Source organism: Pinus tabuliformis, chromosome 2_1, assembly GCF_031772625.1.
Source record: "Pinus tabuliformis cultivar Carrire ecotype Pingquan chromosome 2_1, CPIR1, whole genome shotgun sequence".
Taxonomy (NCBI): domain Eukaryota; kingdom Viridiplantae; phylum Streptophyta; class Pinopsida; order Pinales; family Pinaceae; genus Pinus; species Pinus tabuliformis.
Window position 1 is genome coordinate 385,469,818 of NC_142299.1, and position 15,814 is coordinate 385,485,631.

Sequence of the window (15,814 nt, forward strand, 5' to 3'; positions counted from 1 at the left end):
TTCCTCTTATTCATGAGTCATGCTAGAGCTTTCAGGTTGCTTACTAGGTGTTTGTATTTTCTTTCCTCGGGGCATCAATTACTGATTCAAACTAATTTTTCAAACCAAGCTTATGCAATTTTTTTTTAAAAAACTACACACCTTTTTTCACTTTGTAGAGGCTTGATAATGAATCTGATGTATCTCTTCAATTTCGGATCATCCAGTTCTAAAATTACGACCTGTAGTAGCCCTCTGTGTCCTCTTTCCAATGCCACCAGTCTGATCGAAATTGGATTCTCCAAGGAAGCGTTATGCACAATCTCCCAAGATGACCTGATTATAGACTAGTTTAGTAGAGCAAACTTGTACGATGTGCCACGAGTCACTATTTCGACCTTTGGCTCTGAAAAATATATACAAGAAACTACATTCCATCCTCTTTCTATACCTTCTTATGAAATTTCAATCCAATTCTCAAAGAGAAAGTTATGACGATTTTCCCCAGGTCACCTATTTGGAATGTAATTCAGGAGTCTGCAAAAAGACCAACTTCCTCAGATCATATCTCGTCAAATATAGCGCGAAAAACTCTGAAATTTATACCCAAGATTCAGCGTGATTTCTTCTCAAATGGGTTTTGTTTTTAGCTTCTGAAACATCGTAGAAAAAAAGTTATTGCGAACATTCCACGATGACTTGTTTGGAGCAGAGAAACCCTAGAATCCAAAGCTCTGATACCAAATGTTATGAAACTAGCTCAATAAAAGATAGAAAAGATAGATCAACGCCTTAGAATTAAGCCTTTTCGAGGGGTAAACCTCCTTTACATTACATAAATGAACAATTCTTAAAATGATTCAAATGACAAAACCTCCTTTCTATATATAGGAGTCTAAGGAGTCACAATATAACCCAGCCGACCTAACAATAATAATATAAAGCCACAAAAATAACAATAGAGGGATTCTATGGGGCACAGTAATAACAATCTGGGGACAATAGGGGCACAACAATATTAATAAGGGATACAACTACAATGGTAATGGGGTAATCACTAGTATTATAGGGACCCAACAATTTACTTCACCAAGTTGGATCTTCATTCAGGATATCATCAAATCAGAATGAAGATTGAAGACATTCCAAAAACAGCATTTAGAACTCATGAGGGTCATTATGAATTTTTGGTCATGCCTTTTGGCCTTACCAATGCACCTTCAACATTTCAAGGTTTGATTAATTCCATTTTCAAACCATTCCTTAGAAAATTTGTGTTAGTATTTTTTGATGATATACTAATCTACAGCAAGTCTTGGAAGGATTATGTTGAACAGGTTGACAGGGTGCTACAACTATTGGAGGAAAAACAATTATATGCAAAAATATCCAAATGTTTCTTTGGAGTACAAGAGTTGGAATATCTGGGTCATATTGTATCTCATGAAGGAGTTAAGGTAGACCCTAGCAAAATTAAAGCCATTAAGGAATGGAAAATCCCCACATCCATAAAGCATCTGCGAGGATTTCTTGGGTTGACAGGGTATTATCGCAAGTTTGTTAAGAATTATGGGAGAATAGCAACACCTCTAACAACATTATTGAAGAAAGATGCATTTTCATGGACTCCAGAAGCAACGAAGGCCTTCGAGCATCTTAAAGAGGCAATGTGCCAAGCACGGGTCTTAGCTACACCGGACTTCACAAAAACCTTTATTGTGGAATGTGATGCTTCAGGAAATGGAATTGGTGCTATTTTAATGCAAGTTGAAAGACCCATTGCTTTTGAAAGTCGTCCAATCAAGGGAAAGTTTTTACACAAAGCTATTTATGAGAAGGAAATGTTGGCAATACTGCATGAACTTAAGAAATGGCGACCATACCTAATGGGAAGACACTTCAAGGTAAAAATGGTTCATGATAGCCTTAAATACTTTTTAGAACAAAGATTATCCTCTGAAGAACAACAAAAGTGGGTCACAAAGATGTTGGGTTATGACTTTGAAATCATCTACAAAAAAGGGAAGCAAAATGTGGTGGCAGATGCACTCTCAAGAAAGGATGAGGATGTGGAAGCATTGTTGTGCGCCATTTCTATTATCCAACCAGATTGGATAAAAGAAGCAAGGGAGGAATGGAAGAATGACGAAGAAGTGTGGGCACTTATTCGAAAGTTACAACAAGATTCCAGTATGTCTGATACATTTAGCTGGCAGGGTTAAGAAGGAATTTTTTTGGGATGGCCTTAAATCGGATATTCAAAAATTTGTGGCAGAATTTTTGGTTTGCCAATAAAATAAAGTTGAAACAATTAAGACACCGGGTCTATTACAACCTTTATCCATTCCAAGCCAACGTTGGGAGGAGGTTTAAATGGATTTTATCACAGGCTTACCCAAGTCTGAAGGAAAGAGTGTCATCATGGTGTCATTTATGGAAACAATTCAAAAGCTACATGGAAACCCAAAGATTATTGTAAGTGACAGAGATCCCATTTTCACTGGAAATTTTTGGACAGAATTATTTTCTTGTCTTGGTACTCAGTTAGCTCATAGCTCATCTTATTATCCTCAATCTGATGGGCAAACTGAGTTAGTAAACAAATGTTTGGAAGGATATCTTCGTTGCTTTGTATTTGATAAACAGACACAATGGGTCAAATGGTTACCTCTGGCTGAATGGTGGTATAACACTTCCTTCCATACAGCAACAAAAATGACCCCATTTATGGCACTTTATGGATATCAGCCACCATCCAGCACATCATATTTAAGAGAAAATTCTAAGGTTCAAACAGTGGAACATCACATCAAACATCAACAACAAGTCCTCCAACTCTTAAAGGATAACCTCGTGTTGGCACAGAATAGAATGAAACAACAGGCAGATCAACATCGTAGTGAAAGAAGTTTTGATGTAGGTGATTGGGTATTCCTATGGCTACAACCATATAAGCAAATGTCCCTCAGGCAAGCTAAGAAGGATAATAAATTATCACCAAAGTATTATGGTTTGTACAAGGTGTTGCAAAATATTGGTACTATGGCATACAAATAGGAGCTTCCTGCAGCTTCTCGATTGCACCCAGTTTTCCATGTTTCATGTTTAAAGAAGGTTATAGGCGACAAGCTCCCAGTTCAAACAATATTGCCAGAACTTGACGAGGAAGGAAAAATTATATTGGAACCAGAAGCAGTCACAGAAATAAGAACTCGACAGCTACGAAATCGATCAATTTCGGAGTATCTTATCAAGTGGAAGAACTTATCCGCTGAAGATTCCACATGGGAGGATGAGAATTTTATACAAAAGCATCCAGAACTACTCAAGTGTTGAGGACAACACTTTTTTGAAGGAGAGGGGCATGTTGGGTCCCTATAATACTAGTGATTACCCCATTACTATTGTAGTTGCATCCCTTATTAATATTGTTGTGCCCCTATTATCCCCATATTGTTATTACTGTGCCCCATAGAATCCCTCTGTTGTTATTTTTGTGGCTTTATATTATTATTGCTAGGTCGGCTGGGTTATATTGTGACTCCTTAGACTCCTATATATAGAAAGGAGGTTTTGTCATTTGTATCATCGAAGAATTGTTCATTTATGTAATGTAAAGGAGGTTGCCCTCTCCAAGAGGATGAATTCTAAGGCGTTGATCTATCTTCTCTATCTTTTCTTGAGCTGGTTTCATAACAAGGACCCAGTTCACATTTGGTAACTCGTAGACATCATTGACTGGGCCTTGAGGGAGCTAGAGATTTTAGCCTGAGAGAATATTATAGTCATTCCCATTGGCCCGATTATTTTTATTGCCCAAATTCTACATTATGCTTGGCCTCATATCTATGTAACAGGTATACATCAATTCTTTTCCTAGACAATGAACAAAACTCCTTGGTTGTTTGTTTTTATGTATTACTAGTTCCTTCCATACATAGAGCACATATATCCTTTGTTGTTTGTCTTTGTGTATCATTGAAATACACTTCAAATCAAATTTACCTAGAGTTGGAACTATAATCATTGCATCACAAGGGTATCATACTTAAAACATAAGAAGGGTCATCATTCTAAGAGTGGATTGTTTAAATTCACATATCAGGTGGTCTGTCATCGCCTATTTCTCTTTATCCCCTTCTGCCTTAAGCTCCATCCTCCATGAATGCTTGTCTAGTAGCCTGGATTTCCACAACAACAGATTGAGCATGTATTCTCATATCAACAACCTATAATCCAAATGGAAACACATTAATCCTAGAAAAAACAGTGAAATATTGTCACTATTTGTAAGCCAATAATAAAATAAATTATGCATGCTACTTCATTTTCTTGGCTATCTAGTTTCTAAGTTAGAATCACATTTTTTTATACATGTTACTACATTTGCTTGGCTATCTAGTTTCTAAGTTAGAATCACAAATTTTTCCTTAACATGTTTGCAATTAGCTAGAAATAGTCAAAGTACCTCCATATAAAAAACTATTGGAAAACATGCTTCCTACTACCAATGATATATAGATATCCAAGCATTACAATGGAGAGCTAGATTAGAATAAATTTCCTTTCATGTTCCATGTTCCAAGACTGCAATCATCATTCCATTCTTATCAATAGCAATTTCAAACTAAAAATGAAAATAAATGGAACTCAATCTAATAATATCATCTGGCATCCAAGTAGGAGACTTCGTCTTGAAGCAAACCAAAGTTGCATGTCTCCTTGCTTAAGAAAGTAGGTAGAAATTTATTATCAACTATATCAAAACTCAATTGTTAGTGCAAGTCTACAAGAGCATTCTCTAAATTAAGCAATAAAATTTGTAGAATCAACTATAAGCATCATTGCACAATAAGTGTATGATTTAAATGCAAAGAATATAATGACATGGCATACCACGTTTAATCCGAGGGAAGGAAATACTAAATCTACAAATCATTACTATTTAAAAAATCCAAACCCCATGAGAGTGTTTTGTAAATCTATAAATCATTGGTGTTTCAAAAATTCAAACCCCATGACGATATTTCCTAAATCTATAAATCATCACTATTTCAAAAATTCAAGCCCCATGACAATACTTTCTAGCAAAATCCTATAGGCACTAAGTTTGGCTTTTGTTTTTGTATTTGAATTTTGGATATGGGGAGGAGTTCCCAAAATTTCTCATTTGGATTTAGTAAATTTAGGGGTCACCTATGAGGTCTCAGTATTCAAGGTATTATAGGCCACCCATATGGGGTCTCTTCTACCATTAACTGAATTGGGTATACAAGTATTTAGCAAAGCCTTCACCTCAGACCACTGTGAGAGCCATCAAAGAACCAACAATACTAAGCCGTCAGAGAACCAACAAGACTGGCCATAAAGCTATAGACTTGAATAGGGAAAATAGAGAAAGATTTGACGAGGAAGTGACATATTTCACCAAAGTAGGCCATGAATAAAAATGAAGAAACTCTGAGCACAAAGCCCTGGAGTAGAGTTAAAACTAGTGAATAAAATTCATCCATTAAAAATCAATCACCTTCTTTTGTGAATTTGTATGCTAGAATTAAAAATAGTTAATGCAATTTATCCATTTGAAATCAATCACCTTCTCTGCATTATTCCTCAATGCACTTCCATCTGTTCTTTCTAGCGTTAACGGGATTGATTTTGAAGGGATATCTTGATGGGCATCTGTGTTATTATATCCTATTCCCAGGTGAGGAAAAATTGATGTAATCAACATGTTGAAAGTGTTTTGTACTGCTGGGAACCTCGAGAGGTCAGGGGAGGTTAGGGGTGTGAATCCCACCATGAAGAAATGAAGCTAGGGGAAGGAAATTAGGTTCACTACAAGATTCCTCAGGTCTAAGTTTAGCTGGCTAGGAAATAGCAGGCAACATGTCACTCAACTCATGTCCACATATATTAAATGGTTCAAATCTCCAACTTCAAAGCCAAAAACCTAAATAAACAATCCACAAACTCTAATTCCAATTGACTCGTCTATAGACACTAAACCCTAAGCTCAATTAACCCATCTATAACAATATTGAGCAACTCCAATCTATGAGGAAAATCAATCTCAAAGAAAAGAATATTATAATTCCAAACTTTGCAAGAGTACATTATAAGAGCCAATCAAGGCATAAGAATCACTATTATTAACACCCAATCCATATAACACACCAATGTTCTTGTCAGTAGATACATTGAAGAAGCCATATTGCAGCTTCCAAAAAATACATGAAGTAGGCTATTAGAATAATCTTGATGCCTTGGTCCAATCCTCTCTAAATTCATTATTTCAACCAGATTGTTCAACTCACCATGGAGATTATAACAAAACTTTATCAAATAATTGATATCATACACTTTGGGGAAATAGACCTTCAAAAGATTGCAAAAATACGATTCCTCGAGGGGTAGGTTCCAACCTGTCAACAATTTCAACAAGCACCCAAAGCCATATCCACTGTGGAAGGTGATCCAATGCACATTTTCATTCAACGCAATGCCCGATGAAATGAGAAGCTCATCGAAACGATGAAAATCAATACCCTTCTTCTCATTATTCTAAAAATCAATCCCACTCTGTATCAATAACTCAATGGAATCCTATGCATAGACATCAGCATTGATGTTGAATTCCCTCAAGTTGAATTGCCAGACAAAGTGCTCATTCATCCCACGTGTGGGAAAATTTCCATCCCCATCCGAGAATGTGAGACCCAGTTGAATAAATTTCAAGAAATCCACATTGGATCTAAGCGTTTGGTAATGGAACTCTGCACTATTTCTAAAATCCCACACATATCTTACTACAACATGAGGGAATTCCGTGCCCATGGCTAGATAAGGGAAATAATCAACTATTTCACGAATTAAATCAAATTCCTCTTCAAGGTTATCTGCCTAGCATATGCAAAGAGTGTCCATCTGAGTTATTGACATGTAGGCCAAAACCTAGTATTTTTGGCTCCAAAATCCAAATCCCCAACATAAAGAGCAGATTGTTATGAATGTATGCCGTCGGAATCATTCCTACAACCTCTGAAATTAAGAAAATAAATCGATGTGCATTAATTAAAGGAAGACACACTGGTCTTCGTAAAGGGTTGGCTGCTATCCAGGAAAGTTAGCAGGAACGATGGTTACTTGACAACCTGTTTAGCAAACAGGAGGTATTTTGAGTACTTGCCGATGCAATCGAGAATGACACTACTAATATTATTATTCTCTCTCAAGTCCAAACTTTGTATTATTGTGAGGCTACAAATTTTGTCCAGAATCGAACCTGCAAGTTGCATTGAGCCCAAATCTAGTTTAGTAACGAGCCGATTGAGATTCACAGTCTACTCCCTTCCATTGGCTGCATACTTCTCCCTTCCAATCATCCAGTTCGCCTGTAACTTTCAAGTCGAAATTCATGTTTTGTGGGTTTTTCAAAAGAATCCCTAGAGATAATGTCGCCATGAGTAAATGAACGAAAATCATCGAGCTAAATGATAAAACAATATCATTGGATGCCCACAACAAGAAAATGGAAAACTTGAACCCCTGATATGTGGATATGTGGTGATGGAGTCAATGTATCAGCCTAATCAACAGTTAAAAATATTTTAATTGATCGTATGAAGGAGAGCAAAAGGGTAGACAGTGGTTGGCCTGACCATTTTCAAGAAGGAAACGCCTATTGAGGTGATTAAAAAATTATAAAACATTTGTTTATACCATGTGATCAAAATGTTTGTTGCAAAATGGTGTACAAATGCATTAAAGTCTATTACATTTTTTTACCTAAATGCAAATGTCTTGTTTTTGCAACATGAGATATATGCAATTTTAGTTCTTTATTGTTTTTTTTACATTTTTTTACCTAAATGAAAATGTCTTGTTTTTGTAAGATGAGATATATGCAATTTTAGTTTTTTTATTGTTTTTTACTATAATTTAGCTATATTTAAACTAAGCAGAAAGTACTAGCTATTATGTAGCACTTGTTATATTTTAAATTGTCATTAGCTAATAAAATATTATATTTATTTAGATTTATCTCTAAAGTAGTTATGCCTTGTTGACGTTTTTCTTTTCTTTTCCTTTCTTTCCTTTTTTTTTAAATTGAGCAATTAAAAAAATGTTATATAAATAAGTGTCATATAAAGTGAGTTATGGTTTTTTGGACACGTGGTATTGATAAGCCATGATATTGGCTCATGGTATTGTAACAAAGTCTATTTACATATCAAGAATCCCCATGATAAAGTGAAAATGAATCTCCATGATTAAGAATCTTGTTCCATTTTGTCTTAAATGCATATATATTTAACTTATATATTAGTTCTTTTTATTTTTTAATAACAACAATAAAAATAATTCAAAATAAAATTGTAATTTAATTAATTTTTATGATTATTTATTTATGATAGTTATTTTAAAATTTTAGCAACATGAGACGTATAATGTAATAAGTGTTTTGATAATTATTATGGATCAATGCCTATCAATATTAGAAACCATTTTATTTATATGGCTAGGCTAGTTATCTTGATAAGCGTGCCTATTTCATAATAGGGTTTCCACGATTTGGATTTAATCATCAATAATTACGTTGTAAGGCATTTCCCTCTAAAAAGAACTCTCCTAGTTGCCTTCTGGCCATAATTTGTGCCATTCGATCTTTTGTTAGACAATTAGGTTATGATTGTCCGTTGATTTGAATTGAATGACGGTTGCTACTCAGTATTTGCAGTTAACTGCCACTGTGGTGGATGTTTAGCAGCCTCCATGGCTGCGAGACTATTGAAGATGGAGCTCATCTACACCTATGTGGGCAAGAATTTCATGGTCCACATGATTTTCTTCACAATTTCCCTAGATGTTATGTCTGTTTTCTACATTGTACATGACACCACGCCAACCCCATATGGCCTTTAATCTGTACAATCTCATGGCCTTTAATTTTTCAGTTTCCTTCCTCTGTGATGTGAAACTGTTTCTAAAATTATGCACTTGTCAAATAATTTCACATTTCACTACGTATTAATTATTGTTATGGTGGTTCCTATTGAACTCTCTTGAAATCCAGTTGTCCACTCTGACCGAGAAGTATTGTCCTTGCTCCAAGCATAGGAAATCCAACTGTTGAGAGTTTGGGATCAGAGGGTTCTAATGGGAGGAGTTACCATGGTAACTACCTCTCTCTCCCCCGTCGGCCTGCCTTCAGCCATTTGCACCTGTGCCTACAGGAACCCACTCTGCAACTTGATTATTTTACCACAACGGTTGCGACCCTATTCAATTCCTGTTTATTTTCAAGTTTCTTGTTTAATCTTGTCAATTTTCTTTATACAGGTATTTTCTCTTGCCAGACAGTTCTAAGGATGGAAGCGGACTATTTGATGCCAGGGTAAATGTAATTTTAATGAATTTAGGTTTCTTTAAATGCTTATGCATATTTTTCGTACAAATCTCCTAGGGTTTAAATCAGCTACTTCAATCCAAAGACAAAGGAAAAGCATATGTACCTACAATTTTCTTATAAAAATCCGATTAAGAATGATTTGGGTGGAGAAATCATGAAATAATTAGCAGGGGTCGAGCTAAGTGACGCACTAGTAATGATAATGGAAGAGATCCCTCAGATTTCTATCAAAAGAAATAAATTGAAGAAGACCATTGAATCATTTATATAATTACAAAAAGAAGTTTCAAAGATTGTTTATCAGGTGTGGGAAGTTGAGTAGTAATATGTGTGGAGGAGAGAGGTCTGCAAAATATTTAGTATTCATGAATGCAAACTTGGAGAAACTCTTTTGCATACAATTTGTTTGGGATATCCATGTATATTTGGCATTTAATATCTAGAATTTTTTAAGATAAGAAAAAAGAAAGGATGTTTAATGGGCCACGTTTGTATACTTTGTATCTGTAATTGGTTTTTTGGTAGAAATCTCATGTAGCATGCTCCTATTTGCATTATTGAAGTAAATAACTTTAGTTTAAGTATGCTTGTTCTCTTTTCTATAAATACTTGTTGGAATTTTTTATGCTTGTTGATGATGATTTTTTCTAAATCATTTTATTTAAATTACAGTGGTCCTTTTGCTAAGCCACTGCACTATGAGGGAGGTCAATGTGTTGTTAAACACATCCAAACTTTGCACATGGATCCATTCACACCCTCTCGGAAATTTTAAAGATTTTATGATTGGGGAGCAAAGTTTTGAACCCCCTGCATAATCCCTTCAACAATGTGTTGACACGTCGAATGTTCGTTGTGCCAACAAAGGGAACCAACCCGATCGCAAACCCCAATTAGATCTTCTTTCGTTTGGAGTGGCTAGTTCCAATGGGTTTTAAAGGATCCCGTAAACTATTATAGGTGTTGAAAGATTGCTTCTTGGAGGAAGACTTCAATTAAATCAACAAAAGAAACAACTAACCTATATGTATCAAGTCCTATCTACACTGATTCTACCTACTTATGCTAGTTCTAACTATTCTAATCTATCCTGCAGGAGCATAATAAAAGAGATTAAACATCATATATAGATTCCAAGTCCAAGTAAATCAATTACTGAGTTCATCGATGAACAAGGTTGTATTTAAGCTTAATTGCAATCTAATTATTCATACAAGAATACACATTCTTGTTTCTACAAATAAAACTTGCAACTGATGTTTAATATAGCTTCGAATTGGAGACCGCTCATGAGTTAACCATGATAACGAATTATATTCAAATAACCAAGACTAGTCATAAGCTGTCTGTTATCACTATGCACAAAAACAAAACATATATATCCTCATGCCAGTCACAACACCCTGATTCCAAACATAAAAGAAAAAGGAAAATGAATCTGAAAAAAGGCTTCTTCTTGACCAAAACAGTCTTCTTTATTAGCATAATAAAATCGACCCCTCTTCTGCCAAAAAAAGTCCATTACCCATATCTAGAGGTAATACTTATGCAGCAAGACAACTGACCCTCAGTGTTCCATGACTTCCCACCTTCATGTTCTTTTCAATATACAAATAAGGAAAATACAAACATAGAATGGTCAATGAAACCGTTGACACGTCAAGGCCACATTTTCTAGAGCATTTTATTTCCTGGAGGAAATGAATGGATGCCGATGGAAAGAAGAATGACTGCAAGACATCTCTTCACACCTGTATCGACTGAACATTATTCCCTGTTATTTCTTGAAGGCAAATGAAGACACTGCGCTCATCATCGAACATCTGGCATGATTTAAGGTGTATCTGGAGGTAACAACAGCTTGATGGATCTGCGCTGTCAGGAGTACCTCCACTTAACATAGAGTGTGCCTCCATTATGCACTGTGGCAGTTCCATATCCCTTTCTTACGGAGTATGTCTTTGCAATATCGACATTGGTGGTGGATAGGTGACATATAGAGTCCCCAGAGCGACATAAGAACTCTTATACCAACATCTGTTCTGCTTCCTGTCTTCTCAGAATTTTAGGACATCCTACCCCATTCTATCCCAAAGCCACGACACATGGTAGCGAAAATCCAGCTGGTAGAGGTATCATGTGGACTAGGCATGTTGTTCCTATGATGATCATTCAAAGGTTGTGTTACTTTCTCGAATTTTATTACCACCTCATGATCCCTTTGCATCTTTCGTTGCAACCCTTCATGATGCTTATGCATCAACTCACCGACCTCGCTTTTCTTCTCTTGGTCCTGGCCTGCAGAAATAATTAACATTAGATATGATTATGAGAGATATGATAGAAATGCCCAAAAACAAACCTTGCCTTCATTAAAACTTTCATAAAGAGACAGACTCTGTAACTAGGAGCGCTATGAGTCCTTCGGGCTCTAAGTATCAAGAGGGCATGGTGATCTTTATTTTGTCACGACACAATGATGGTTCTAAACTTTCTAGGCGATGGAGAACTGATGATTAAAGCAAAATGGATAGCCATGCGATGAAATGGTTAAAGTATTTCAGCGCGGTGGGGGTGCATCTCTTTCGAATTTTGTTTTCACTTATTCACATTCGATACCGTGAATTGAGAGCCCTCAAGGAATTTCCTCGAAATATAGAGTTCAGGAATCAGGGGAGGCATCAGGGGAAGAGATCACACGACAATCTCAGACTCCTACTATCTTAGGCGAGGTTTCAACATCGGACACGATTCAACCTTCAGGAACCTTTAGGTTGATTCCACGAATTATAGTATCAAGCATTTTGTGACACTCTTCAAGCATGCACAGTCACAGTTTCCATTTTAATCTCAAAATGCATTGCAACCATAATTATTAAACCATTGAACCATTCAGCTTTGAAGACATAATTCCATCTGACAACTCCAGTTATCATTCGGAGAAACGAAAGATCAAACTTCTTAGGGGACCCATTCAAATTTTCCCCCAAAGCAGGTTTTAATAGGGTGGTGGTTGTGGCTGCAACAAACTCTAAAAGTGTTGTTCCCTAGAGGGAACAACAAAAAACACTCCAAAAAGGTGTTGTTCCCTTTAGGGAACAGCAGCTGTTCCCTGGAGGGAACAACAAAAACATTCCAAAAAGGTGTTGTTCCCTTTAGGGAACATCAAAAACACTCGAAAAAATGTTTCGTTTGATGACAGATTCGAATGATTCAAATTGGAAACGAAAGTAGATTCATTTATTTATCTCCAATAGAAACAGGTTTTGAAAACAAAAAGAATTGATAGGGTGGTGGTTGTGGCCACAACAAAATGGCGAACCGCTCGGCGAACCAGTTATCTTTGTTACCAAATAAACTTTTATTCGTAGAACATCAGGGTGTTAAGATAAACTCGAAATGCAAACTGTATAGACAAACAGACATGGGTTTCACTTCAACATTAATCACTTTAGGTGGGATAAAGACAAATAGCTTCTACTTACTGATAGGGTTTTGACAAGCATTCTCCAATGGTCGTATCATGGGATTTATTGACCCTCCTCTACTTGTTTTCTACTTTCAAAATCCTTCCGGGGCCATCACCGGTTTTTCAATACCTGTTTAGGTGTGTACCTCAGCTCTTTATCACACATCAAGCTTGACGAATATATGTAGATATGTTTATCTACACTTTATGTAAGAATTTTTAGTGCTATACTTTCGTATGATCGAATGGGGCACAGTCATGGATCATGCCATATTTTTAAACCACTTAAGCAAGGTTGGGCTTGCTGTGTTAACCGGTACTCTAAGTCCAACAACAGTCCCTACTTCAACCAGCTTCCCAAACAACCTATCCTTCCAGATTGGCACAAGGACTCGGCATTTCATTTTTTATTTTTTACTTTAAATAAATCCTTCCAGTTTCAGGCACAAGGACTAGAGCACAATTAAATTTGCCACAGGATATATGACAACGAGCTTAGCCCATGAAAGGAGGTTTACTTGTAGATGACAGATATTGGAAATTTTAGTGTGGTGGGTGGAACCAATGGAGAATAACTGCAGACCTTATAGGCAAGTATAGGCTAGGTCTGGGTGGGATTTTTAAAAATGCAGCGTTTCGCCATGCCAGTCCAACCGTGGTTACGCATTTTTTTATTTTATAAAGATGTCCCTACATGGTTTGGGTGTCCAGGTTATCAACAGAGCCTACCTAGTTCCCAACAGATGCCAATGAGTGGCTTCGATTCAAATTTTACCGTTGATTTTCCAGTTCTCATAGGCTCATCGAAGGTTCGCTTGATTTGCAAGGTAATAATGAATTTGGGATTTGAAGACTCACCAACAGGTTAATGAGGGAAGCAAAAGGCTGAAGGTAGCGAATGAGGGCAATTGGAAGAGAGTTATAAAGGTGAAAACGAGACTGAGAGACCGAAATCAATTGACTAAAAAGGACTGAAATTCAAAGCAGAAGGAAGATAAACTTTGTGCAAGACAAGAACGGATAGGATGAAAATATAACTAAGCTAACAACAAAATAAAATGAATCCTAACCTACTCAAGAGGTAACCACCATGTGGTGGCTACTGGAAGTATCTCTTAAGATGTTGGCCATTAACAGGGAGTTTTTTGGTTTCTCCCTGTAAAGTTTTCAATCTACAGGTCCCCTAACCAATTTTTTCCTCAACTTGGAACGGGCCCTGCCATAAGTGTTGGAATTTCGTGTGCTTACCTTTTGGCTCACTCAACTTGTCCCATTTCAGGACAAGCTCACCGACTTGGTAATCTTTATCTCCTGCCAGATGGTGATCAAACCATCTCTTCATAATCATTTGGTGATTCCTGAACTTGTTTCTGGAATTATCTCTCAATTCATCCAACCTCACTAGTTGGTTGATCCTTTTTTGAAGTAAGGTTGAAGGGGTCCCTCTCGAGGCTTGGGAGAGCTGTAAAGGGGGAAAGGCAATGTTGGGAGGCAAGATGGCTTCCTATCCATAGATGAGGAAGTATGGGGAGTTTCATAATGCTACTTTTGGGGTGACCCTATCGGCCCAAAGGGCATTTGTTAGAGCGTTGTGCCAATTCCTCTGGTTGTCGACGACAAATTTATGGATTATGCAGATGAGGTTTTTGTTTGAGGACTTTGCAACTCCATTTACCTGGGGGTAATAGTTTGATGCATACCTTATGCGAATTGATTTAACGATAGCAAATTCAGTCAATTTTAGTGATGAAAAATAAGAAGCATTATTAAATATGAGAGCGTCAGGAATGCCAAACCTGTTGATAATAAATTTCTCAATAAAAGATATTACCTCATCTTCGTTAACCTTCTGAATTGGGATGGATTCGGTCCATCTAGTGAAGTAATCGGTTGCCATGAGTATATACTTATGCTGTTGTGAAGAGTTCGGAGTGATCTCACCTATGACATCTAGGCCCCATTGTTGGAATAGGCGATAAATCATAACGAGCCTGAGGGAAACATCTGGCTTTCTTTCTCGCCCTGCGGTAGTTTGACACACCTTGCACTCCCGACCATAGGCATGCGATTCTCTAAACACTGTAGGACAATAATACCCAGCTCTTAATATTTTGTGAGCAATGGTCTCTCCTCCATAGTGACCCCCTACTGGGACGTCGTGCATTTCTTTTAAGACATGATCAGCGTCATCCTTTTCCAAACACCTTAGCCAAACTCCATCATAATTTTTTCTGTATAATGTGTCATTGGCCAAGTGATACTGATTAGATTTTAATTTGAGCGCCTTCATGATGCATCCATGTGCTCAGGACATGACCCCCGTGTTAGATAAAAGCGTATGTCGTAATACCATGACTCAGGGTCCAAAGGGACTTCCAACATTTCGCGCTCACACATTAGCATTTCGTTAATCCATCTAGGCTCTTCCCTGAATGCCACTTGAGCATTCCGCGCACACTGAGTTTCTGGTTCCTCTGACGTCCCTTCTTTACCTGCCATGGCTTCTGCTGCAAGCTTACATAACCCCTGCCCCCGAACTATGTTTGCTGGTTTAATCTCAAGGTCGTATTCCTGAAGAGCTGTTATCCAGTTCCCTCTCCGTTCTCCCATCTCCCTCTGCACGAAGAGGGTCCTTATAGCAGGGTCGGGAACGATCACCTTGGTCCTTACCTTCAGTAAATACGGGCGGAAATGTTTCACGGCTTTAAAAACTGCAAAACCTTGTTTCTCCACGTTAGGGTAATTCAGTTCTACCCCCTGAAGATTAGAGCTCATATAAGAAATGGGGACTTCGTTTCCGTTATCATTTTTTTGGGTGAGGATTGTGGCATATGAATCATTAGAAGCAAAAGTGTACAGGAGGAATTCCTTGTCAAAATTGGCGCTAACCAACGCAGGAGCTTCTGCGATGGCCTTCTTAATTCATTGAAACGATCTCTTAGCTTCATCGCTCC

At 37.2% G+C, this 15,814-nt stretch overlaps 1 pseudogene; it reads right to left on the bottom strand.

The window, feature by feature from the left end:
• Window positions 1-6,067: 6,067 nt before the first annotated feature.
• On the bottom strand, window positions 6,068-15,024 carry LOC149200457 (putative CCR4-associated factor 1 homolog 6 pseudogene; annotated as a pseudogene).
• Between the last annotated feature and the right edge of the window lie 790 nt (window positions 15,025-15,814).